Source organism: Acomys minous (assembly GCF_964271855.1).
Source record: "Acomys minous genome assembly, chromosome: 14".
NCBI classification, from domain to species: Eukaryota; Metazoa; Chordata; class Mammalia; order Rodentia; family Muridae; genus Acomys; species Acomys minous.
The window spans coordinates 56,335,974-56,361,717 of NC_140496.1; the positions used below are offsets into that span (position 1 = coordinate 56,335,974).

A 25,744-nucleotide genomic window follows, 5' to 3' on the forward strand; every position below is an offset into this window, starting at 1 on the left:
AAATTCTGCCATGTCAGAAATCCTGTGCTTGGGCTGTATGCTGTGACCTTCAAGTTGCTGACCTTTACCTCACCATGAAGTCTTGTGTTCTAGACTATCCTTAGACTATTTACTTTTGAAAGAAGTAGGGAAGTCCCAACTTGGAACCACCCAGAGGATCAAGGAAGTTCTTACAGGGAACTACTCAAAGAATTAGGAAGTTCTACAGGGAGCAATTCAGGTTATTCTTGCCCAGGGGCTAGGGTGAGAGATTAGAATAGATCCTATTGACCTTGCTCAAGATATATTCTTACTAGTAGGACATTAAAGTGAATCTTGATCAGAAATTTCTTGTGTCTCTGTATCCTACTTTCAATCCCCACTCCCTCTTTCAGGTGAACCCTGATTCGATTTTTCCCAGAGGGGCTGGGACCCGACAGGTATTGAAGCCTTCACCTCTGCTCCACCAACCCCTTCACCCTGGATAAGAGAGAAAGAAAGTTAGTGGGGAGAGGAGTGTGGACCCTTTTACTTCTCTCGGCTGTTTAGGGTCAGTTGGGTTCTTTTGGGGCAACACCAATCTCCATCAACAGCAAACGCAGCAAGCAATCTCCTCTGAGCCATTGCATTAAAACGTTTCTTTCCTTCCACCAAGCCATTTGTCACTGGTCTCTCCAAACAGCTACCCACCTCACGCCACCAATGCAGCCACACCATGGATCTGTCTCTGGGTTCTCTTACTTGTCCTCCTCTGAGTCCTAGGCCACACCCCTCCCCATGCTGCACAGGCAGGCAATTACCAGGTGGCAAAGATCACACCCCTCATGAGATAGTTATCAGCTTTGGACAAACTAAAGCCCAAGCTAAAATCCCATACTTGGGATTAAAACAAAAACATATTTATATAACACAACGGAGTCTACATAGAAACCAAAACTTCCATTACAAGCGGTGTTGTCTTAAACTGTAGGATTTCAGCAATTAGCTTATACATGTTCAATCTTTGTGTTCATTGCTGCTGTGTTTATAAATGTGTATGCCTGCGTGTTTCGCTTTGGTAGAAGACATGTTAGTACAGAACTGAGCCATGACTCTGTGCGGTGTCATGTGTCCTTGCCTTTCTCTGTGAACTAGCATGTGGAAATTTTAATGTGTGGTTACCGCAAGGGTTCCTGGCAGCACACCTTGAAGGGACAGAAAGCCTCTGGTCATCTTAGCTACACTAGAGCCACACTTTCAGTGCAACACTACCACGTGGTGCCCGCAATCATGGCCTGAGCATGGAATCCCACACTGATGCCAAGACTGTTTGAAAGGATCTAGTTCCTAATGCCCTAATGCCCTTGGCTTCAGTTTTGGTCAGGGTCCTCTATAGTAACACAGCTGAAAAAAATGTGTAGGGGCTGGAGAGTCAGCTCAGCAGTTAAGAGCTGCTTCTTAACTGTTCTTCTAGAGGACCTGAGTTCATTTCCCAGCACCCACATGGCAGCTCCCAACTGTCTGTAACTCCAGTTCCAGGAGATCTGACACCCTCACACAGGCATATATGTAGGAAAAACACCAGTGCACATAAAAAGTGTGTGTGTGTGTGTGTGTGTGTGTGTGTGTGTGTGTGTGTATGTTACTAGAATGGTTTGCTGGCTGTGGTTCAAGCCGTCCAACAAGGGCTGTCTCTTGATGGGAAGACCAAGGATCCAGTAGCTGTATGGTCCATGAGACTGGGTGTTTCAGCAGTCCCAGTCTAATGCTGGAGTGGATGCCAGAGGGCTGCTGGTCCTCAGTCTACTTTAGAATCCTGTGGAAGTAGGTTCTAACGCCAGTGAGGGAACATCAGCATCAGGAGAGATGAACTTGGCAGTAGGAGTGAGGCCAAGCAAAAACTTCCTTCTTCCATGTCCTCATATGTGGGCTGCCACCACAAGGTGTGCCCCAGATTTGGGGTGGGTCTTCCCCACTCAAGAAAATCTCACACAGGTGCGACCAGCTGCTTTGGTTTTAGTTGATTCCAGATGGAGTCAAGTTGACAACCAAGACTGGCCAACACAACTTCTCTCACCTATCCTCGGCATCCTTTTCTGTTCTGATAAATGGCACACTCCTCTTCTCTCTGGTCCCTATGGTCTCTTCCTACCAGACCACACAAGGTGCTATTCAGAAGTCTTCCGAGAAGCCAGTGCTGCAGCAACCATCTCCTTTCAGGAGGAATAGTTGTGGTACCAAGGGCATTTGGTAGTGGACATGCAGGACAAGAACTTCCTCAGCATCCTGTGTAAATGCCAAGTAAACATTGAATGAAATTCTTTCTAGACAGACCATCATTTTTATAATAGTTTCATTGATGTGTAATTGATCAATGAAAAGATGTATGTACTCAGTGTAAACAATTTGATATGCCACCTGCACTTCTCCAACACACACACACACACACACACACACACACACACACACACACACACACATACACACTACCACAAGGAAAATTTAAAGGTAACAGAGGCCTATTGGAGGTGTTTACCCGAGTGAGTGCATAAATCTAACACATCTTTTTGAGCCAGATCCCCTGCAGCTCAAATTTATCTTGTACCTAATATAGAGCAGTGGGTGACCTTGAACATCAACTTCCAAGTACAGGGATTGCAGACATGTATGTATGCTCAATTTTATGCAGTTGTGATGATCAAGACCAGGCTAATTATACAACCTAGATGGGCACTCTGCCAACTGAGTGACCTCTCCAGCCCCAATACCTGTTTTTAGACACATGACAGAGGACAAAGAAAGGCAAAGTTGAAGAACCCTCTTTTCAGGGTTCCCATCTGAATCAACACATTTCATTCCCTCACATGCCTTCATCTGAGGAGCACATGGTTAGGCATTGTTCAGGTTTAATATTCCCAAGAGAGCTTAAGGGTAGAAGTAGGCTGGGATGACCAGGAGGTTGTTACTGCATTTGAAACTTGGTTCCCACACTTCTTGTGCCACTGACCAGCTTTGTGACCTTGAGCAAGTCACTTAAGTCATTTCCCTGAGATCTCAGGCCTGATCTCAGCAGCTGTTCCAATTCCCTGCCTCCTATATTATGAAGCCCAAACTCACTACCACCATGACTTGGGCTCAGCCCTCATCATCTTACACTGGCTAATTCTGTTCCACTCCCAAAGGTTTCCATTTACTGACTGTGTCCTTACTCAACCACTAAACCTAGTCACTTGCTCACCGACTTCTTCCTTTTATTGACGGAAGCGGCTCGTCCTTCAGGGATGCTGTCTCTGAATACTGCTTGCCACACTCCTCACGTTACATTTCCTCACGGACATCTGTGCTTTTATTTCCAGGAATTTTTGATATTTGCATGTTAACATGCCTTTATTGATTACTGTCCTTTTTCCTCACTAGAATATGCTGTTAGAGCCATGGACACTATCTGTTTTGTTCATTATTTTCTTTGTTGGGTTAGTATGGTACCAGTTACTCAGCAATATATGTTGATAGAACCAAAGGAAAGATGGGACTAATAGGGCACTCTATGAACATTCTGATGTTTTTAGGTTAATTTTCTGATTTCCATTTTTCATTCTCTTGCCTTCCCTTCCACCCTTTCCTTGCCTCCATGTCCCTTGCAATCTGGTCACATAAAGTGACATGGGGTTATCAAGATGCTGCATTTAGACATCACAGAGAGGATTGGCCTCATTATCTACAACCTCAGACCCAAATTAGAAATAAAAATAGATGAAACAGTGATGCAAGTTTTGGTTAGCTATAGTGGAAGAATTCTGGGATCAACACATGAGGCAGAAACAAAAGCCGGTTGGTTCCACAAATGTTCATGAGGTCTCTATCACTGATGACTTTGAGGTGGTGGTAGTTGGTAACATCCAACATTGCTTGTCCCGCCTCCCCACCTTCCTCCTGTGAGGTAACTGCTGTAACCTGCTCAAACTCTACAACCCCTCTGTTGAGACCTACTTTAGTTCCTAGCATGCCTGTAGCTCCTCTGTTAACACCAGCTCTTTGCATATCAGAAACCATCTTGACTCCAAGTCTCCATTTTGACCATTAGGTGAAATTAAGTTCAAGTTCCCGGGACCTACGTGCCCAAAACCAGGAAGGTTCAATGTTTGCTGCCTAGAATAAGACAATAAATGACAAATGCATGTTCTGCTTGGGTTAAAGATAAATGATGCTCCACTAGAGTTGAGGCTGCAAATTCCTGCTGTGTTCCTTACTCCCAGAGAACTGGGAAGTACCCCAGAGCTCTCCTACCCTAAATCCCAACCAATCAGCTTAAAATGCTTTGTCTCTTGATACCCTATGAGCATATATAGGGGGAAGAGGTCCCCCTCAGACACAGACATAGGGGAGGGGAGTAGGGGGAAGTGGGAGGAAGGGAGGAATGGGAGGATACATGGGATGGGCTAACAACTGAGATGTAATATGAATAAATTAATTAAAAAAATAAAAATTAATATATATAAAAAATGCTTTGTCTCCCCACCTGGACATTGTGTTCAGAACAAAATCAATAATGTGAAGAGCTCTAATGGATTCTTTTTGTGTTCAGCTAGTCAACGTGATCTAATACTGCTTGCTTCCCACCTGGTTACCTGGTTATAGTTTTTCTTATAAAAGCCCGTCTTAGAAGCAGACCAATACCATGGTCTGATTCCTGAGTTCTGACTGTGGCCCTGACTGGTCAGTTCTTGTTACCAATATCACAGTCTGAATTTACAGGCTGTGGACCTCACCGGTCAGCTCTTGTTCCGTGTTCAAATTACCTTCCATCAGTCTGAGTCTGGTATTTGAGTGGCCAGACATTGGCTGTTTCTGAATCCTGACAGTAACCTTCTTGTGGCCGAGGCTCAGATACTCCAAAAACTGCACCTGAGGTTATCAAGATGAGCCAGCAGCTTCCCTGTTGAAGTGAAAAGGCGCCCCCTCCTCAATACCCACCTTCCTTTTCTTTTTACTAATTACATGGAAATGTTTATTATCTCATATTCATTGTGCACAGTGGTGGTCTCAGAAAGATGTGTCATCAAGTATATAATGGACTTTGACCAGGTTCACTGGTCTCCCTCCACTCCCTCTGCCTTCTTTGCCTTTCCAGATAGTTTTGTTTCTATTTCCTTGCCATATATGTGAATATGTTATGAGTATATAAATATGTTTACCTGTTACATATAAAATCTAGGACTCACGTTGGAGAAAACACGCAATCATTTTATTTGTCTTAGAGTGAAAGTATAGAATGGGAGAGTCTTTGCCAGATATCCATATAACGGAGGATTAATATATAGAATACATAAAGAACTCAAAAATTTTTCTCAAATTCCAAACAATTGAATCCCTGCTTCCTTTAAACTACCAAGGAGCTGAATTATGCAAGAGGGCTGCCTCCAGAGGCCTTTGACTCTGTTTGCTAAGGTCTTAGCTCCACCTAGTGGCCTTATGTGATGTTTTGCTTATGATGAACGATTTGGGCTATGGAGGGGATGTGGGGACCTCCTACCGTTGGAACAGGTTTCTAAGCACCTTGACCTTCCTTGCCCTGAAGACCTGAGAGGCAGCTGACTTGTTCTGGTGATGATACAATTCCGTTTTGGGCCTTAAAGAAGTCTGGCCTCCTGGCACGCACATCAACCCACATGATATTGTCAAGGAAGGTACTTCAGAAACGAGTCCTCTTCCCTTCTTGCACTGTGTGCCACAGAGCTCAAGAGGTTTCCCAGGGACATTTGCGCCTGACTCCAGAAGCTGAGACTTCAGGGATCTATTCTTCCTCCCTTTCTCATCTTCCTGAAAAAAAAAATCCTTAACACAGTGCCCACACTAGGTTTTCTCTTCTATGTGCAGGGTCTCCACCTAAAATTTGTGTGTGGAGAGCACTTGTGCTGTCAAAAATCATGTGAAGGTCTGTGATCTTTTTCCTTCTCTCATTTTTTTTAAAGTAAATTTCATGGGTTGTCTGCTAGAGCCATAACATGTGTCTTCTGGTGGTGACATTGGAGATCCACCTGTCCTTCCAAAGGAGGGCACCCTCACCTGCTGGCCCCCTGAGGTCCACTCTAAAAGTTCCCAGACTCATTTCCACTTCACATGGAGAGAAAATGACTTAGCCATTCTAAAAGCGACATTTTCTATTTCTGTCTCATTCTCTTAAGTCATTCTTTTAAATAAGAGAGTGAAATCCTGCTGAAAGCTAATGTCTTAGCTGGGGACACTTTAACAAGTACCACAGACTTGGTGGCTTAAACAACAAATGTTGATTTCTCACAATTCTGTGGGCTATGCCCTGGGAGTAGGTGAAGGCATGCTTCCTGATTTACTGACATGGGGGTGGGGAGGAAGGGAGAAAGAGAGAGAGAGAGACAGAGACAGAGACAGCAGAGACAGAGACAGAGACAGAGAGACAGAGAGAGAAACAGAGAGAGAGAGAGAGACAGACAGAGAGAGAGAGAGAGAGAGAGAGAGAGAGAGAGAGAGAGAGGCAGGCAGGCAGGCAGACAGACCACCCCTGTGTTGCTTCTTGCAGCCACAATGCTGTTAATCTTACTTGTCCACTTGAATGGGCTTAGAATCATCATAGAGACACAGTTGTCTACTTCTAGAAAGGGTTTTTTGAAAAGGGAAGATTAACCCTGAAAATAGGCAGTGCCATCTTATGGCTTGGAGGCCTAGATTGAGTAAAAGGACACAGTGAGCCAAGCACCAGCCTTTATCTCAGTTTCCTGACTGCAGACAAAACCTGAGCTGCTGTCTCCGGTGCCTGCCTCTCTCAGCACCTTGGACTGCATCCTTAAACTGTGAGCCACAAGTAAATCTTTCCTGTCTTACACTGTGGTTGTCAACAGTAACCCCATCCATGAGGGCTCTACCCTCAAGACTTCATTACCTTCTAAGCAGCCCTCCCCTCCCACCCCCCGCCAGTTACTTTGGCCAGAGATTTGTCTATCTTGTGTATCTTTTCAATTAACCAGTGTTGTGTTTGATCCCATGTCTCGTTCTGTAACCTGTTTCATTCATTTCTGCCCTCATCTTTATTGCTATTCACTGCCTAATGCTTAGGGGTTTAACGTGTTCTTATTTTCTAAGCCTTGGGGTGGATTGTTAACCTATGTGTTTTATATCTCTCTGATGTGTGTGTGTGTGTGTGTGTGTGTGTGTGTGTGTGTGTGTGTAAGCACTAATAAATCTCCTTCTTTGAACTACTTTGCAGTGTAACAAATATTCTGATAAGCTGTGTTTTCATTTTCATTGGATTCTATGAATTTTTAAATTTCTTCTCTGGTTTCTTCAATGACATGTTGGTGATTTAAGGTGTATTGTTCCATCTCCATGTAGATGTTCATTTCTTTTACTCCTGATTTCCAGCTTTACGCCACTATAATTTGATAAGATACAAGAAATAATGTTGAGAGTTCTTTTTAAATACTTGCTGGAACTGGAGAGGTGTCTTGGTGGCTAAGAGAGCATACTGCTCTTCCAGAGGACCTGAGTTCCGATCCCAGAGCCTGTATCAGGTGGTTACAACCAACTGTGGCTCAAGCTGCAAGGGGATTCAAATCCTCTTGACTCTGTAGACACCAGCACTCATGTACACACACACACACACACACACACACACACACACACACACACACATACATACCATGCACATGCACACACATATACAAAATTAAAAATAATTAAAAATAATAAATATAAATAATTTTTAAGTCTTGCTGTACAGCCTATTTTAGAGAAAGCTTTATGGCCCCTAAGAGGAGTGTGTGCTCTACAGCTGTTGCATGGCATGATGTGTAAGTGTGTGATAAGTCCCTTTCCTTTCACTTACCATCGAGACTAACTCTAAATGTTCTGTGTCAAACTTTAGTCCATATGACCAATATCATATGAGAGTAGCATAACAACTATATCAGGATGTCCTCTTGTTTTTATTATTTGTTTCCTGAAATTAAGCATGCAGGTATTCAGTCCATATTAGCTATTATCTTCTTGATGGACTTTTGTCTTTTAAAATATATAGTAGAGGCTGGTGAGGTGCCTCGGCAGGTAAAGGCATTGCTACACACGCCTGGTTACCTGAGTTCAGTTCCTGGAGCCACATAAGGGTGGAAGGAGAGACCCAGTCCACAGAGTTGTTATCTGACCTCTATATGTAGCAGCCTTTTAGTTCTCCTCTGAACACTTCTGGCTTGAAATACACTTTATAGATGGAAGAACAACCACATTGTCTTGCTTTTATTCTTCCTTTTTTTGGTCTGTGAGTATCTTTCCCAGTGAGGTGTCTTACTTAGACACAACTAATTGTTGTGTCTTGTTTTTAACCCAGTCAACCACTCTTTGCCTTTTAATTGGAAAATTTCTGTTTATTTACACTTGAAGTTATTACTCAGGGAAGTTTGCTGATTCCTGCAATCTTGTTGGTCTTTTTTCTGGCTGCTTGGATTGTTGTCTGTTCTTTGCTTTCTTTTCTATCTATAGTAGGGGTTTGCTGGCTTGCTATGTTGAACATGATAGATTTGTCCTTTATCCACCCTTAGTGTATTCCTTTTGTGATGTTTACTCTTTTTGTCTGCTCTTGTGATTGAGGCTGCCTTTCTCCTTCCTCCGTGTTTAAGATTCCATGAGGTATATATTCTGCAATATTGTCTTGCTGGTCATGAATTTGTTTAGTGTGTGCTTGTCTTAGAATGTCTTTGTTTCTCTGATGCCTTCACGCAATGATTTTGCTGAGCAAAGCATCCCTTTCAGTGATGGAAATATATTGCGTTGTGCTTTTCTGGCATTTCATGTCAGTGAGATGTTTAGTGTTAGTCTGAATCTTTTGTCTTTGTGAGTTTGCCTTTTTTGCTTATAGCTTTTATTTTCTTTTTCAGATAGCATCTCGTTTTCCTTAGGCTTATCTCAAAATAGCAGCAATCCTCCTGCCTCAGTTCCCCAAGCGGTGGTATTATAGGAATGCACAACTCTGTTACTCTTCTTCCTTCTCCTCCTCCTCTTCTTTTTCTTTTGGCATTGAACCACGTAATTGCGTGTTTCTTACTTGTCTAAATTTGGTGCAATTTCTGCTTTACTTCATTGATTAGATTATCTTTATGTTAATTTTTTGTGTTAACTTTTAAAATCTCACTTTCTGCTTCTACTTCATTAGTTCTGATGTTTAGTCTCCTAATCATACCCCTGACTTTTAATGACTTCTTTTTAAAAATATGGCTGCTTTTATTTGTTGATGTCTTTATTGAACGTTTCCTTGACATTGTCTTCCATCCTGTCTTTCTTTCTTCTTGTTGTTTTGATCCACTGCTGGTTTTTTTCTACCATTGCTACTTTCCCCAATAACATCAACATCCTTGCTGTCTTTCCCTTGTTGGTGGCTTTCTAACCTATGTTGCTGACTCCAAATTCTGAACTGATTTTTCACATTTCAATGCTCTGCTTCAAAGCCACTTACTATTTTAACAAGTAATCTTTTGCATTCCTCATCTAGAATTTTGGCCATTTCAGTGTCTTTGAGTTGGTCAGTGAAAAATTATGCTATTTTGGAAGAGTTGAGCTGCCTTGGTGTGTGTGTGTGTGTGTGTGTGTGTGTGTGTGTGTGTGTGTGTGTTTTCTTCTATTCTGTGATTTGCTCACCTGATGGATTTTCCTTGGGAGTCTGATTAGTAATCTCCAACTAAGGACTCAATCTCTAGTGTGACAAGGGAGAATTAGCCACCATAACAGCAACAGCAGAGCTGAGCAGACACAGAAATGCACTGCCCTGGATTAAGTCCAGCCACACACCACCACTAACAACAGAAAGGAGGCCAAACAATGTCCAGTGTGAGCTGTAAAATTCAGTAGCATTCCAGGTAAAAGTGGGAGGATAATTAAAATTAAAAAGCTAGGAAGTCAAAGACAAGAGAAGCAGGAAGAAGAATCTAGGTTAAATAAAAGGGGGAAGTGGCAGAAGACAGGAAGAGATTTATAGGAAGAAGAGGGAAAAGAGTAAGAGATAAAAATATTCATCATAAGCAAAATTACATAAGAAGGGAAACAAAAAGTTATAAACATCTTTAAAAAATAAAAATAATGAATGAGTCAACACCAACAACCAAACAACAATGAAAAGAAAGAACACTACCGTTACCAAAGACACAGTACGTTGGAGCATCCCTCTCTTTGTAAGCCAGAGTCACTTGAGGCTACTTTCACTTTTATGATTATGAGTCAAGCAGGTGCTTGCTCCTTCTAGAAACAGTCCAGTTTGCACACCTTGGGGTGAATGTGTGGGGAGTTGATGAAATCCTGAATGAACGTGTGTTGTTGGAACAATCATTCTCCTTTTCAAGTACAGGTGTTAAGATGTTACCCACGACTTATCCTTACCTGAAGCCAGTGTTTGCACAAACTATCAACTGTGCCTCCTCCCAGGTGACAACAACCTGAGCCTGCTCCCCTACAGAGATTAGCTACCTTGCCCTCTCCTTCACATAAGTACGGCAAGCCTGTCTCCTCTTCACTCAGAGGTGTGTAATAAATGAATCAAGTCTCCAGACTACTGGCGTGTCTCTATCAGAGCCCGTGCCCAGCTTTTCTGTATATCTGTCATTTCCTCATTGCCCCAGTAAGGACAATTACAGAGCAATAAGGATTACAGCAGCAATGATCTTGTATATAAAGTATATGGAGTATATAAAGTATATCAGGCTGGCCTTGAACTTGTGAACCTTCTGTCTGGGCTTTCTAAGTCCCAGACTTATAGACATGAACCACCCTGCCCAACCATCATGGCATATAATTCAGCCATAAAAAAAGGATAAATTTCTGGCACTTGTAACAACACAGATAAGCCTGGAGGATGTTATGTTAATGAGATAAGTCAGGCACAGAAAGACAAGTGTCACATGCACTCATACATGTAGGAAGTAGACCTCATAGAGGCAGACACTAGAAAAATTGCTTCCAGGGTCTAGGAAGAGTAGAGGTAGAGAAAAGATGGTTTGTATCTATTATAAGAAATAACTTAAAATGCTTTGTGGCGAAATAGTTCAGTAGTGGCTGATAACAATTATAATTTTCTATATAAATAGTTCAACAGACTTTGAATGTTTCCAAGCCAAAGAAATCATAGTTATTTGATATAAAGAATGTGTGAATTAGCCATATGATGTATAGAAATATCATATTATATCCAGAAAATATGTATACTTTTAATATACAAAAAAATCATTAAGTTGTGGCCTAGCTTGATCTACTTAGATCTAACTTACTTTCCAACTTAAGAACTGAGTAAAAATACCCAATATTCTGAATGTTTTACTTGGTCTGGTAGCTGAATGCCACTGAAACTTCGGCACGTCTGCATTGATAAGCTACAAAGGTACTCCAATATAAAACATCAGTCTCAATACAAAACATCAGTAGTCTCTTAAGTGTCAATTGCTTTTCTAAATTATTTACACCAACAAGAGACAGAAAGAAACAGAGAGGAGGAATTTTTTTAATGCTTATATCAATTCTTAGACTGATGTGTTTCAAAGTAACAAATACAGCAGTGTTGCCACCATACTGTATTCTATGGAACCTAGAGCTTCTTACATCCTCTCTTGTCCTGTAGGGCACGTAGAGTATCTAATGTCACATGGATCTGTACTTGACAAATGGCTGCTACCGCTGGAGGTGAAACTTTTGACTAAGCTCAAGCTGGTCACCACACCTGCGGAGTCCTTGAAACCCACAGAACAAATAAGTTCCATTGCTCACATTGCACCTTGACTTCCTAAATAAAAGTTTGAACGATATGGCTCCCTGTAGAGAATGCTTTCTTAGCTTGAGTGGCATCAGTCAGGGTGAGGTCCGCTGCTAGTGGCCAGGGCTGAGCATGCGCTTGACTTCTGTGCTGGGCTTGAGAAGCCTTGTGCTGTAATCTGTATAGATACACAGTTTGTGTAATGAAACAAAAGAAAGTGAGGGATACCGGGTGAAAAGAAAAAAAAGACAATAGGGGCAGAGAGAGAGAAGAATCATTGTGCCGTAGGGTCAAGAGAGAGACCGTGTCCTGATGTATAAAACAGAGAGTGATTGGAAAGGAAGCTGATGTCAACCTCTGGCCTCCACTTGCATGTGCATGCACATATAGACACATGCAAAACCAACGTATTCTACTTTGTGACTACGTAGAAGATGGAAACAGATTAACTTTAAACTTCAGTGCTGACTTCAGTGGTTGGGAGTTGCTGTCTGAGCATAGCACTGAGAAGCCTGTTGGCAGATCTTAGGACCAGGGCCTAAGCTCATGATTACAATACACAGTTCATGGAGCATTCAGTACAGTTGGTAAATGACTATAAGCAATGACGATACCAAGCACAGAAGGGGCAACATATGTTCAGTGTATTTCCTACTTAGAATTTAGATACATCATTAAGTGGGCAATGTGAAAACTCTAGCCCTTCTGGAACGGAGTTTTCATTGCTACAAAGCATTGCTCTAATATTATTATAAGCATATAATATAGGAACTGTGTTTTTCAATAATCCAAAGATATTAATGATCACTACAATTTGCAAACATGTTTCTCTGGGGATACGGAGATTAGTATTACTTCAGACTCTAGTCTCCTTTTCTAAAAATTGGCATGCATGCATCATACGTTACACTAAACCTCACAAAGACATTGTCATACAAGTGTAAGCTGTACTTTGAACATAGTCCCCACATGCCTGCTTCCCTCACCTTCCTTTCCCACTCAGTCCATGATGATCTGCTCCATTCTCCAGACAGTTTTGCTTCTACTTCCATATCATATATGATTATATATAAGCTGGGATCCAAATATGAAAACATAAGAAATATTTGTCTTCCTGAAACTAGCGTAATCCAGTTACTATGATAATTTCCAATTACACCCATTTTCCTTCACATGTGTAAACTTGTTCTCTGGAGTTATGTACAATCCCACTGTGGCATGTATGCCACATTTTTTTGTTGTTATTGATCACTGCTTAGCTATTGTAGATAACATTGAAGTAAACAATGCTATACAAGTATCCCAGCCTCCCAGAGTATTTTAGATACGTACCCAGGGATGATACAGCTGAATCATATGGTACATATATTTTTTTTAGTTTAAAAGAAAAACAAGCAAGCAAACCACAGCAAACTAGAAAAAAAAAATCAGTGTGCTGATTTCCATAGTGGCTAAGCTAATCTCCCTTCTACTGAGGAATGTTCAGGGGCTCCCATTTCTTCTTGTCCTCATCAATATTCTGGTTTTTTGTTTTATTTTTTAAGGTTTATTTTATTTTATGTATGTTTGTGTTGCTTGCATATATATCTATGCACCGTGTGCATGCTTGGTGTCTGTGGGGGCAAAAGAGGCATCAGGTCCCTTGGAACTGGAGTTGTAGATGGTTATGATGCATCATGTTGGTGCTGGGAACCGAACTCGGGTCCTCTGGAAGAGCAGCCAGTGTTTGTTTTTGTAATGACTACCATTCTGAGCTGGATGAGATGGAATCTCAGCGTAATTTTATTTTGCACTTTTCTGATGCTCAACATTTTAAAATTACATTATGTTTTGATAACTAATAATTCCACCAGACATTAATTAAGGTTTTTTGATTTCTTAGTGTTTAGTATTTTGAATTCTTTGTATATTCTAGATATTAATCCTTAGCCAGATGTGAAGTTAGAGTTAATTTCTCCCTCTCCATTGGCCGTCTCTTCACTCGACTGGTCACTCTTGCTGTAAAACCCTTTTAACTTTGTGAAAGCCCATTTTTCATTGTTGCCATTATTTCCTGAGTGACTGAAATCCCATTTAGAAAATGCTTGTAATGGCTGTGATCTTCCCTACTTTTTCCTCTGGGAGTTTAAAACTTCTGGGATGACTGTGCCTCAGGGAGACCTCCTCCCCCTTTATATGCTCATAGGGTATCAAGTCTCTTCTTGGTAGCCTGGTATCCTTCCTCTGAGTGCCACCAGGTCTCCCCATCCACGGGACGTGGTCAAATATGGGGCACCAGAGTACGTGTGAAAGTCAGACCCCACTCTCCACTCAACTGTGGAGAAAGTCCTGTCCATTGGCTAGATCTGGGTCGGAGTTTGAAGTTTACAGCCTGTATTGTCCTTGGCTGGTGCCATAGTTTGAAGGAGGGGAGCAAGGGGAAAATGGGAGGGAGGGAAGAATGGGAGGATACAAGGGATGGGATAACCATTGAGATGTAACAAGAATAAATTAATAAAATAAATAAATAAATAAATAAATAAATAAATAAATAAAAACTTCTGGGATGGAGCTGACGCCTGGGATGGAGGTGCGAGCTAGACATCTAGTTTCACGCTTCTGCATGTGGAGATAGTGCACCAACTGGGGAGGGGCTATCTTTTATTGAATGTGTACCTTGGGCATCTTTGCCAAAACTCAGGTGGTTGTTGTTGTGGGTTTATATCTGATCCAGTTCTATTTCCTTGATCTACATGTCTGTTTTTCTGCCAGTACTATGGTGTTTTTCCTCTCCATGACTGTGTGGTAGAGCCTGAAATCCAGATAACTCCAACACTGTCCTTTTGGTTTAGATTGGTTTTTTTGTGATCTGGGGTCTTTGTGCTTTCACATAAATTCTAAGGTTGTTTTCTATTAAAGTAGTAATTTCTTTTTAAACAAGTCTTCCCTATAAAGTCCAGACTGGCCTTACAATCCCCTTGCCTCAGCCTGAGTGCTAGGTTTATAAGCACGCACTATTATACCCAACTTACTGAATTTTGTATTTTGACATGAACCATGTATAATAATGTCTACTGAAACAGCTATTACTGAACTTTATTATGTCTTCCTTTCAGCGGTGTCTCTCTGGTGATCCCCCACCTTTATGAGATCATAGTTCAAGCATATATTGGATTACGATTTAACACATATTAACCATGGGTGGCAGCAGGCCCAGGAGAGCACTCCATCACTAGGTGACAATAGATATCCCTTTGCTGCAGCTGATGAAGATAAAATGATTTCCAGATTTGAATATTACCTTTTTGAATTTATATTTTTAGGGCTTCTTAAGCTGTTTCTTCTTCTTCTTCTTCTTCTTCTTCTTCTTCTTCTTCTTCTTCTTCTTCTTCTTCTTCTTCTTCTTCTTCTTCTTCGGCAGCAGCAGCAGCAGCAGCAGCAGCAGCAGCAGCAAGACTTTTGGAATTCTTCCACTGTTGCAGGTGTTTATGTCACATTTGTCTCCAGGCTCACCACAAAGTGAGCCAGAGCTCATGGCTTTCCACAGTTTCTGTCCCCCAACCGCGTGGCCTTAGCCACTGAATAATTGTTAGAAATAAACATAGTGTAATCACTGGCAGATTTGGATATACATAATTTGGAACCCATAGGATTAATTATTACTGCAAATATAAGACAAAGGTAAAGTTTCATTTTGAGATAGATGAGTCCCCAGTCCCATTTATAATCACCTTGGAAGCACCATTCAGACTCCTCATCTCTGAAGACGCTGCCCTTAGAACTCATTTCATCAAACTCACATTACTTTCTGTCTTTTTTGTTGTTGCTGATTGCTTGGTTGGGTTTTTTTAAACACAAGATTCCTCTGTAGCCTTGGCTGCCCTGGACTCACTTTGTAGACCAGGCTGGCCTCGAACTCACAGAGATCCATCTGCCTCTGCCTCCCCAAGTGCTGGGATTACAGGTGTGCGCCACCACACCCAGCTTACTTTATGTCTTTCATTCCCTATCTTGGTTGCATATATTATTTCCTGATTTGTTATTTTCAGTGGAATGATCTCACTAAAGAATATGTCACATGACACTGAACACAGAACATTAGCATTCAATAGGACTCGGTGAGTGAGAAGGCAAACCAACATTTATCAACAAAAAAGTGTTGCAGACACACAGATTGCACAAAACCTTGAGAGTATACTAATGAACAGCGTATCCGAGGTCCACACCTTCAGCAAGCTCACAGTCAGAGGAGAAAGGAGCCCAAGAACTCAACAGACAAGTCTCTAATGTGGCAGATACTCTAAAATGCTCACAGAGCCTTGGAATGCACACACAACTATGGAAAAGACAATAGGCCTATGCAAAGCTCTGTCAGGGTCTCTTAGCATTTATCATTGAAACTCTTGGTCCACTCAGAAGAATGGCAAATTCAAACTTTTGTGTATGTAAGGAAGATGCAGGGAGGACGGGGAACTCCAGTGACCTGTAGAACCCTTGCTCCATCCTCAAGGGGAGGAACAAATTACCATTAGCCAATCATATCAGACAGGACTGAACCCTAACCCAATGAGGCAGGAAGAACATTTCTCTGGGAAGCAAACTATTTTGAAAAATTTATGCAAAATATCCTTTTTTAAAAAAATGGCAGCCAATTTTCTAGTTGGTCGTTGAGATACAATACATCCTAAGGGTTAGACATTTAGGGCCCACAACTGAGAGCTTCCGTTGAAGGGGTATCCCTTAGCAAGGGACCCCTCTGAATCTCCAGGCAAGCCTACCATCACTCATCCTTAATCAAAACTGGCTGAGGAAGAATTGATGCCTAAGGCACATGGGAAAATGGGTGAACCTTTGAAAAAAGTGAGAAGCACAGAGCTCCTGGGAAGAGGGATGAGTAAGGCTAAGAGCCTGATGGAACTCCACTGAGTTTAGCATAATGGGCAGAAAGCATTAACCAAGGTCAGACTAACAAGTCAACACTGAAACTATATCCAAACAAGTCTGCCTAATAGTGGGGAGAAAGCAGAGAAGGGGCCAGAGGAAAGAGTCCAGAGGCCCATCCAGAGCTCCCGGCTCCATACGTTGGCAGGCTTTGGGCACATTTGATAAGGTGAAAGGAAACTGCAAAATTAGAGCAGGCAATCGGTTCTGAGAGGCCTGAGGCAGGCTGAGCGCTGAGGCACTGTGGGGGGAGAGAAGGCTTGGCAGTCTGACTTCCTGTGGCTGTAGCCAAGGCTAATTAGTTTGCAGTGTTCTGTGTGTGCCTGACTGGAAATGATCCCGGTACTGAGAGGCATTGGTGGAGGAAGGGAGTGAGGAAATCAAAACCACATGCACAAAGAAAGCAGGGGAAGGGATTGGTGGGAGAGGAAGGCTGGGGGGGATATGTTGGAGGGGGGGGGAGACCTGTCCTTTGGCTACATTTTTTCCTTTCTTTTCTTTTCTTTCTTTCTTTTTTTTTTTTTTTTAAGAGAGGGCTCTCATCATTCTGTTTCATGACCAGTAAATCACCACCGCAGCCTTGTCCATCACATCTCACATCTGCTGCAGAACTCATTAAACATCAAAGGACGGGCCTATCAGTTCTGCTTAGTTAGAAGGCTGACTTACTAGAGGTCTAAGCAGGGAGGAGTCTGCGTGTTTTTAATAATAGCTTAAGGAACTTCTTAGCACCCCATAAATTACTTAATGCTACAAACTCTTCCTGAAGGTCCAGCCGGCATTTGAGAGTTGTTGAACCAACCCAGACCTGCCCCTGTGGCAATGGCTTTTTGGCGGTCACATTCCAGGAGACCACAGGGTGTTAGTTAATGCTTTAATTCATAATTTTGAGCCTGTTATTATTACTTTGCTGGGTATGTCTTCCTTGGAATGTGGAACGTGGAATGCCTTTCCTTTGTCTTGGTGATTTCTGACTCAGTCTGTAGAGAAGTAACCTGGCTGGCCACTACATATGTGGCTTGTGGAGGCAGGCACTCTTGAGGTCTCTCAGAGCGGTGAGAAATGGTTTAGTTGAGAGATAGGTTAACAACCTGGGGCAATAAAATCAGAACCTTTTCTCAGTCTTGAAGGTGTATGCTCGGCAGATGTATATTTGTTGAGTGCCTATTCTGTTAAGTATAGGCATACTAAAAGCAGTTTTGACATTTACTCCCTATAAAGAGTCTCTGATAGTTCAGGCATGCACAAACATTTTGAGCTTTAAAAGAAAATACCAGGCTAAAATTTTATCCATGTGCAAGCATTACAAGGTGTTCTTTTTTTTTTGAGGAATTAAGTGATCTTTTCCTGTCATTATTTAATACCAACTATTGTACTATGTCCGATCTCTATGGATGACACAGTCTGAGGAGGTGGCATAACACTGAAGCTGAAAAGTAGCTTAACTATAGAAATCATATCTTTTCTAAGACAACCAGGGTCAACCACCTCAACCCACCCCACTTTCTACTTAATAAAACCACAGAAGTATCTCAGCAACATATAGTCTATTTGTTATATGGCTAAGAGGACAACACATATTAAGAGAGATGAACACAGCTGTATTAATATTTACTTATGGCATGCTTTGGTTATGCTAAAAATTGAGCCATGCTTACATAGATTACTCGAACACAATCCTTCATGTCGAGAGACAAAGTCTATCAGAATAAGAGAAATGACTGTGTGTGTAGAGGCTTCTGTAGTAATAGAAAGAGAAACTCAAATACTGGGAGGAACACAGGAGGCTTTCTTAGCAAAATGATGCAGTTACTGAGTCCAAAAGACGCAACCAGGCAGAGACAGGGCATAGAGAACTTCTGGGTACTCTACTCCTCCTGGTGCTCTTTACAACTGTCTGACTCCCTGAGCCTCAGATGATCTCATTGTTGCTGTCTTCACCAGACAACTAATGGGCAATTACTACATGCAGAAAACTATGTGTGCTTTTCTAGATTCAAAGCTGATCCCCATTTTCCAGCAACAAACTTTAGAAGCAAGCAGATGCTTCTTGCTTGGGTTGATGAATGGACTATGGAAAGAAAGAGACAGAGGGTAGCAGCATGCAGTCTATACTTCTGAGTGGTGACACCACAGTGCCTTACTCAACCCTCATTGTGCTGCAAAGGAAGATGGGAAGTTGTTACTTAATCTATGTTGAAAAGGAAGAAGACATTCTTATGCCCATAAAGACATAGATGACCAGTGCAACGTGACTGATGCCTTGGAAGGAAGTTAAGAGTAAAATGTGGGTAAAGGGATGGAAAAACAAATTAGAGAGGTTATATTCTCCAAGGAGAGCAGAAGGTCCAATGTCCAATGGAAGAGAAATCCATTGCTCTAAGCAGCCTCACCTCTGGCTAATACAACATCTTTTATGTCTAGTTTTTGAGACGTGAACTTTGTGCTTATTTTTACTATAATTTAATTTATTCCTGTGAATATCATAGATGTATACAGTGAATTATGATTACATATACTCCTATTTCTCTCTTCCTACTCCTTCCGACTCCTACTTGCTTCCCTCTTTTATGAGTTCCCCAACTGACTTTGTCTTTTCTTTTGATAACCACTTAAACCAAGTAGTTTTGCCCATATGTGAATGGCTGTGGAGTCAAGCAGTCACCGAGCCTCGAAAATGAACAAATCTTCTTCTCTGAAAAAGCTGTCGACTGCCAATCGCTCCCCAGTAAGGAGTGGGGAGAGCACTTCTTCCACCTTACCAGAATTGTGGCTGTTGCGGTCTTTCATGAGTTGTGTAGCGGTATCCACAACTGTTGTGTGCGTTTATGTGGGCAACCGCTATGTCACGCCGAGAAGACAGCATTTCACCGCACTCCTCCACATTCTCTCGCTCTTCTTTCTGAGCCTTCGTAGGGATGGGAAGGGTGACAAAGATGTCCCATTTGGGGCTAAGCACTCAATCTCTTATTCTCAGCACTTTGGCCAGTTATTCACGAGACAGTATCTTCAGGAAGGATGGATGCTTAGGCGAGAGGACCAGAAACATCGTCTACAGGCAATCTAAAAGACATATTGATGAAAATATTTTATTATAATGTTTACTTATTTACTTGTGTGTCTTGGAGGGGGTGGGATGCCTGTGCCGTGGTGGCGCAAGTGCGGAAGTTGGAAGACAACTGTGGGAGTTGTCAAGCTTGAGTACAGGAAGCTGTGGAATCATCTTACTGGACCAGGTGGTAACACTTTGAAGCAGCAAGGTCTGTGAGGATCTGGCCCTTTACAATGTGACTCACAGCCCCAGTGCTGACTCTGTGGCAGCCAGTGCGGTCTAGAAAACAGGACTGTCAACACAGCGACCCTCCTGCTTTCCCTTTTCTCCAACTACAGGTTACACCCCATGCCTTATACTTACAGGTTACATCCTACACCCTACACCTACAGGTTACACCCCACACCCTACACCTACAGGTTACATCCTACACCCTACACCTACAGGTTACATCCTACACCCTACACCTACAGGTTACATCCTACACCCTACACCTACAGGTTACATCCTACACCCTACACCTACAGGTTACATCCCACACCCTACACCTACAGGTTACACCCCACACCCTACACCGACAGGTTACATCCCACACCCTACACCCAGCCTCTGCTTAAGTTCTTCCAGAAAACCCACATTCATTTCACAAACTAGATCTGGAAGCCATATCTGAGCAGCCATCGCATATTCACCATAGTGGCTGAAACTCATTCTCGGTCTCTCCCACCAATCTGTGACCCTCTGAAGGTAACAGATCTTTTTTTTTTCCATCATGAACTACAGAGGCTGGAAAATATTAGGTATTTACTGGAATCTGTTGAAGGACCAAATCGTCGGTTTGTAGACATAAGAAGACTATCGCTTGACACCCCCTCCAGTTACTGACATCTGTGCTTTCTACATCCGTATCCAGTGTCAGGGAAGGGCCTGGGGGACCCCTTTCTGTGTTATGTTTTAATCTGAAAGCTTTTTCTTTTTTTAATTGAGAACAGTCTAGTTTTCAAATACCTGTTTTTGTTGGTCTTTCATGACAACTCTGTTAAGCTACAGTCCCATTATCCAACTAAACATGAACCCAGGTGCTGCTGTAAAGGTATTTCATTAATATAATTTACATTTATGATCAATAAACTTTTAGATAAAGGAGACCTATTAGTTGATTTTTGTGTGTGAGATTGTAACTAAGTATCTGGCAGGAAGCAACCTTAAGGAAGAGAAGTTTATTTTAGCCATGGTTTGGAAGGCCGGGTCCACCATGGCTCTGAAGGCGTAGATGACACAACTCAAGGTACTGAGAGCCCATAGTGGAGACGTCTTACTTCCCAGAGGACCTGGAAACAATAATGAGAAAGAGGGATGGTGGAGCCTTAATGGCATCCTTCCCCCTCCCCCATTTTAGTCAGTCTGGGAACTCAGCCCACGGAAAGTGCCACACACCCTCATGGTGGGCTTCCCTACGAGTTATAAGTCTCTGGAAACACCCTCACAGATACAGCCGAAGGTGTGCCTCATTGACGGCCTAAGTGTAAACAAAACAAAACAAAACAGATAACCCTGATTTATCCATTTAGAGTTCTAGAAGCAGGACTGAAGTTATCCTGTAAACAGAAATTCTGTCCTTGATGGCAGGGTCCACCCAAGAGCACCAACCCATCCTCTAGACAGCCTCCCCCGGGGACTGAGCCTTAACCAGCCAGCCCCACAGTCACGCAAGCCAGTCGAGAGTAGTTTCTCTTGGTACATGTTTTCTACTTGGTCTGTGACGCTGACTGGACTTTAATTGGTGTGGTTTAGCTATAAAAACTTAGAGGGGGGATTAAGTTTTAGTCAATAGAAAGAAATGTCAGACTTCCACAGTTCTGAATTCAGCATATTCCTCTTTATTCTGGCTGATGTAGTCTGTCCGGTATCTTTTGCCAACCTGGACCAGTTTTAACCTTTGCTAAGTCCAGTGATTCAACTCATCTCTATCATTTATGGATGTGGCAGAAAGGAATAGACCCTTCACAGTCATGACGAGTGTTAGATGAGGTCACATCGTTCCCTTGAAGTGACGCTGACTTGGGTTTGAGGTGACAGAGATGACCATGATGCTGTAAGATGTTGAAGAGTAAGAACTGTACTTAGCTCCAGATTCCAGGACAGCCCCGGCCTTCTCCGGAATTAGACAAGCTCTAGTTGGTATACCTAATTTTGGTTGACCAGATAATGATGATGAAAGAAAAGAGACTAACTTCTGATTGGGGTGGAGGTGCAGCACGCACTGGGCACTGTGGTTCTCGGGCCACACATGCAAACCTTTCACTTGGATGTCTTGAAATCTCAATTGTTCCTGTCAGTTTCCAGGCACAGTCCTTCCTCGGGTCTCATGAATAACTCTGCCATTCATAATTCCTCCTGTTGCTTAAAAAGTATCTGGGGGCTGGAGAGATGGCTCAGTGGTTAAGAGCACCACCTGCTCTTCCAGAGGTCCTGAGTTCTATCCCCAGAAACCACATGGTGGCTCACAACAATCTATAATGTAACCTGGTGCCCTCTTCTGGCTTGCAGGTAAACAAGCAGACAACACTGTATACATAATAATAAAATAAATCTTTTTTTAAAAAGTATCTCTGTATGTGTGTGCAAAGGTCCATTTCTTCAGCTCTTTGGACTTTTAAATGAGTCTAGTTTAAGTTTTGACATAACTGTGCTCCTTTCCAACCACTTTTGTATTTCTTACATGTGCAGTCTGAGGTATTTGTAAGACACTTCAAAGCCATGACCAAATGCAGAGAGTTTATCAAACATTAAAGATAAAGTGGTCAACAGAGGCCTAAATGGCCTGGTTTTGGCCAATAACACCATCTGTTAGTTATAAGTAGAGCTGGCGCTTTCTCTCTCTCTCTCTCTCTCTCTCTCTCTCTCTCTCTCTCTCTCTCTCTCTCTCTCTCTCTCTCGTTTATCTTCATTTTATGTGTCTGAGTGTTTTGCCTGCATGCATAGATTATACCGCATCCATACCTAGTTCAGACCACCTGAACTTATAGACAGCATTGAACTGTGATGTGGCTGCTGAGAACTGAACCCAGGTCCTCTGTAAGAACAGCAAGTGGTCAGTAGCTGGATGAGAGTTGGTTTCTTTCTCATCTAAGGCTGACTTGTGACCATTTCTAGGGGATGGAACTTCTCTTGTGGCTTCTCCTGCTCCCTTGAAGTTCCTTCTTCTTGTGGACAATAAACTATAAATAGCAAGGGCCACTTGGGTCTCTGAATTATCAGAGTTGAGTCTTTTGGAAGACAAGGAGAGGGGAGGGCTGTGTGAGTCTCCTGTGGTTCTCACGTATGTGCCACCATTGTTTTGAGGTGACTGCAGAGTGAGAGCCACAACCTAGATCGGAGCTTCTCTACTCTGTTGGCTACCTGTTGGAACCACGAGGACAGGGCACAGTCTTTGAAAAGCTCTCAGAGGCCAGGACTGAAAAATAACTCCCTCATAGCAATAAGAGATATGGGGCGTGGAAGGGCTAGCATAACACATTCATCAAGGTCCTCAATTTTCTCACCCAGCTCTCACTCTTTCACTGAAATGATGCTCAGAAGGCACTACATATGGGCAGCCTCTAGGTTTTCCCCTCGGGATTCTCAACTGAATTTGGTACCATTTCTATTGAAAGCCTCCAAGTCCCTGTAACTCTCGACCTTTCTGATATTTTAATATGAGTCCCTACCAATCCTGACCCTGAAAGCCAGAAAGCAGCTATTTCTCACCACAGGACAGAAAGGCAGACAGACTCCACCCTTGTGACAGCACCACCTGAGGGCCTGTTAATCTGGACTTTGCACCCACAGATTGTCAGGACTCCCTGTAGATACAAATAGGTCACTGGCTGCTCAACATCTCAGGAATGCTGGTGATCTCAACTTAGGGTCCCTGAGTATCCCCCAACACTCCAACTCTCCTAGAGTTAGAAGAAAAATCTTATGAATGTCGGCTCAATTAGGAAGGCTGTCATAGCTTAATTATTAGCTCAATGGTAGAATATTTGAGCATGGGCCCTGCTGTTGTCAAGCACAAAACTACCTTAAAATGAAAGACTACAGCAATATGGTGTTATTTTCCCATCTGAAGCATATGTTTCAGGGGTACTGAGAACACTCACAGTGTGGTGTACCTGCCATCCATCTCCATTTTCAGAACTTTTATCATCTCAAACAGAAGCTCTGTACCCATTTTTTAGTCCTTATTCCAAAACTCAGCACATCCTGAGCTCTGTCTCTGAATTTTTCTCTTCTGGGTTCCTCATTAAAAAAAAAAGGAACAATAACTATTCTTTCTAATGAGGCTTATTTTACTTAGCATAATGTTATTTGTAGTTTATGTAACAGTATATAATAGAATTATGTTTCTACCCTCCTTTTGGTTGTGCACTCATCTATTCATAGACACTGAGTTTGGTTAAATTTGTTAGAGAAAAAAATCTGTTTTTGTGGATGTTACTATTTTCTTCTGGTCCAAATCCTGTCATTATTCAGCACCAAAACAAAATCTACAAGTTCACAAAAACACTTGATGGTCAGTGTAGTTGTCGGAAGTTTCTCTTTTTTACAGATTCAAATGATAACACGGAATATATAAACCAACAGTTTGCCTTGTCTACTATTTGTTTATGTCTAGCCACCTTGACTTCCTAATCTATTTTTTAATGTTGACATAAGTAACTTGTATTTGTTTCATTTGTATTGCTGTGAGGAAAAAAACAAAAACAAAAACAAAAACAAAGTAACCCTGGCTGATAGTTCCAGAAAGGAACATCCTGTCGTGGTGGGAAAGCCACACCTGCAGGAGAATGAGGCTGGCCTTTCCCACTGCATTGGCAGTCCAGAAACAACAACAAAACAGGAAGTGGGGCAAGGTTATAAATCCTCAGAGCCCCACCCTCCAGTCATAAACTTCCTTCAGGAAGGCTCCGCCTTCTAAAAGTTTGGTAACCTCTGCAAGCAGTTCTACCAGCTGGGGACCAGCTGTTCAATACATGAGCCCTATGAGGGATATTTCACAATTAAGCCACAATATGGATTATATTGTATTAGTTAGTTTTCCCATTGTTGTGACAAAATACCTCCAGAAGACCTTAAGGAGAGAAGAGCTTCTTTTCACTCACAGGTTGATGGTGCAGTCCATCATGGGCAGGGGGTCACGCAGCAGGAGCTCGAATCAGTGGCCTTACTGCAATTACAGCTAGGACGCATACAGAGATGAAGCTGGTGTTCAACTTATTTTTGTTGTTGTTTGTTTGTTTGTTTGTTTTGTTTTGGTTTTGTCCAGGACTCCAACTCATCGAATAAATGGTGCTGTCAAAATTTTGGGGGGATCTTGCCATCTCAAGTAATTTACTATTGAAACATCCAACAAATGCTTAGAAATTTGTTTCTAAGATGCCTCTTAATGCAGTAAAGTTGAAAATTATGATTAACCACAACTCCATCCCTTGTGAGTTTGGCACTCAAGCTCATCACTTACAAATTCTCATCAGAATGACCCATTAAGCTCTGATTACAGCACTGGGGGGCTTTTCTAGCTCAGGGTTCCAAAACCTTCCTATGTTCCTCCTACAGATAAGCTCCAAAACCCTAACAAGTACACAGTCAGGTTTGTCACAGCTATGTTCCCGGCTTTGATACGAAAATTCTGTTAATTAGCTACTTTTTCTCATTACTGTAACAAAAATATTTGACAAAAGCAAGTTAAGGAAGGAAGGGAGAAAGGAAGGAAGGAAGTCAGGCCAGGAGGTTCCATTTCCTGTCATAGTTCCAGGATACAGTCTGTCACCAGGGAAACCATAGAGGTGGGAAGCAACTGGTTGCAGTGTGTCTGAGACCAGACAGAGATGGTTACGGTGTTCATTTTACCCCCTTCTCTTGATACAGTCTGGAACACTAGGCCATGGGATGCTGCCCCGCACAGTTAGGGTGAGGAAGAAATGAGTAAAGGAGGAGAGATGGGGTATGCCGTGTCTCAAAAGAGATGTGTGCACTCAAGGTCTGAGAGTGGTAAGGGGAAACTGTAACAGCTG

At 42.3% G+C, this 25,744-nt stretch overlaps 1 long non-coding RNA gene across 1 annotated transcript; it reads right to left on the reverse strand.

Annotated features, from left to right (window-relative positions):
* Window positions 1-20,251: 20,251 nt before the first annotated feature.
* Window positions 20,252-24,943, reverse strand: LOC311582700. Its single transcript, XR_014774199.1, has 3 exons — window positions 24,833-24,943; window positions 21,147-21,207; window positions 20,252-21,019 (listed from the first exon to the last, which is right to left on the reverse strand). It is a non-coding gene; the product is annotated as an uncharacterized lncRNA (long non-coding RNA).
* Between the last annotated feature and the right edge of the window lie 801 nt (window positions 24,944-25,744).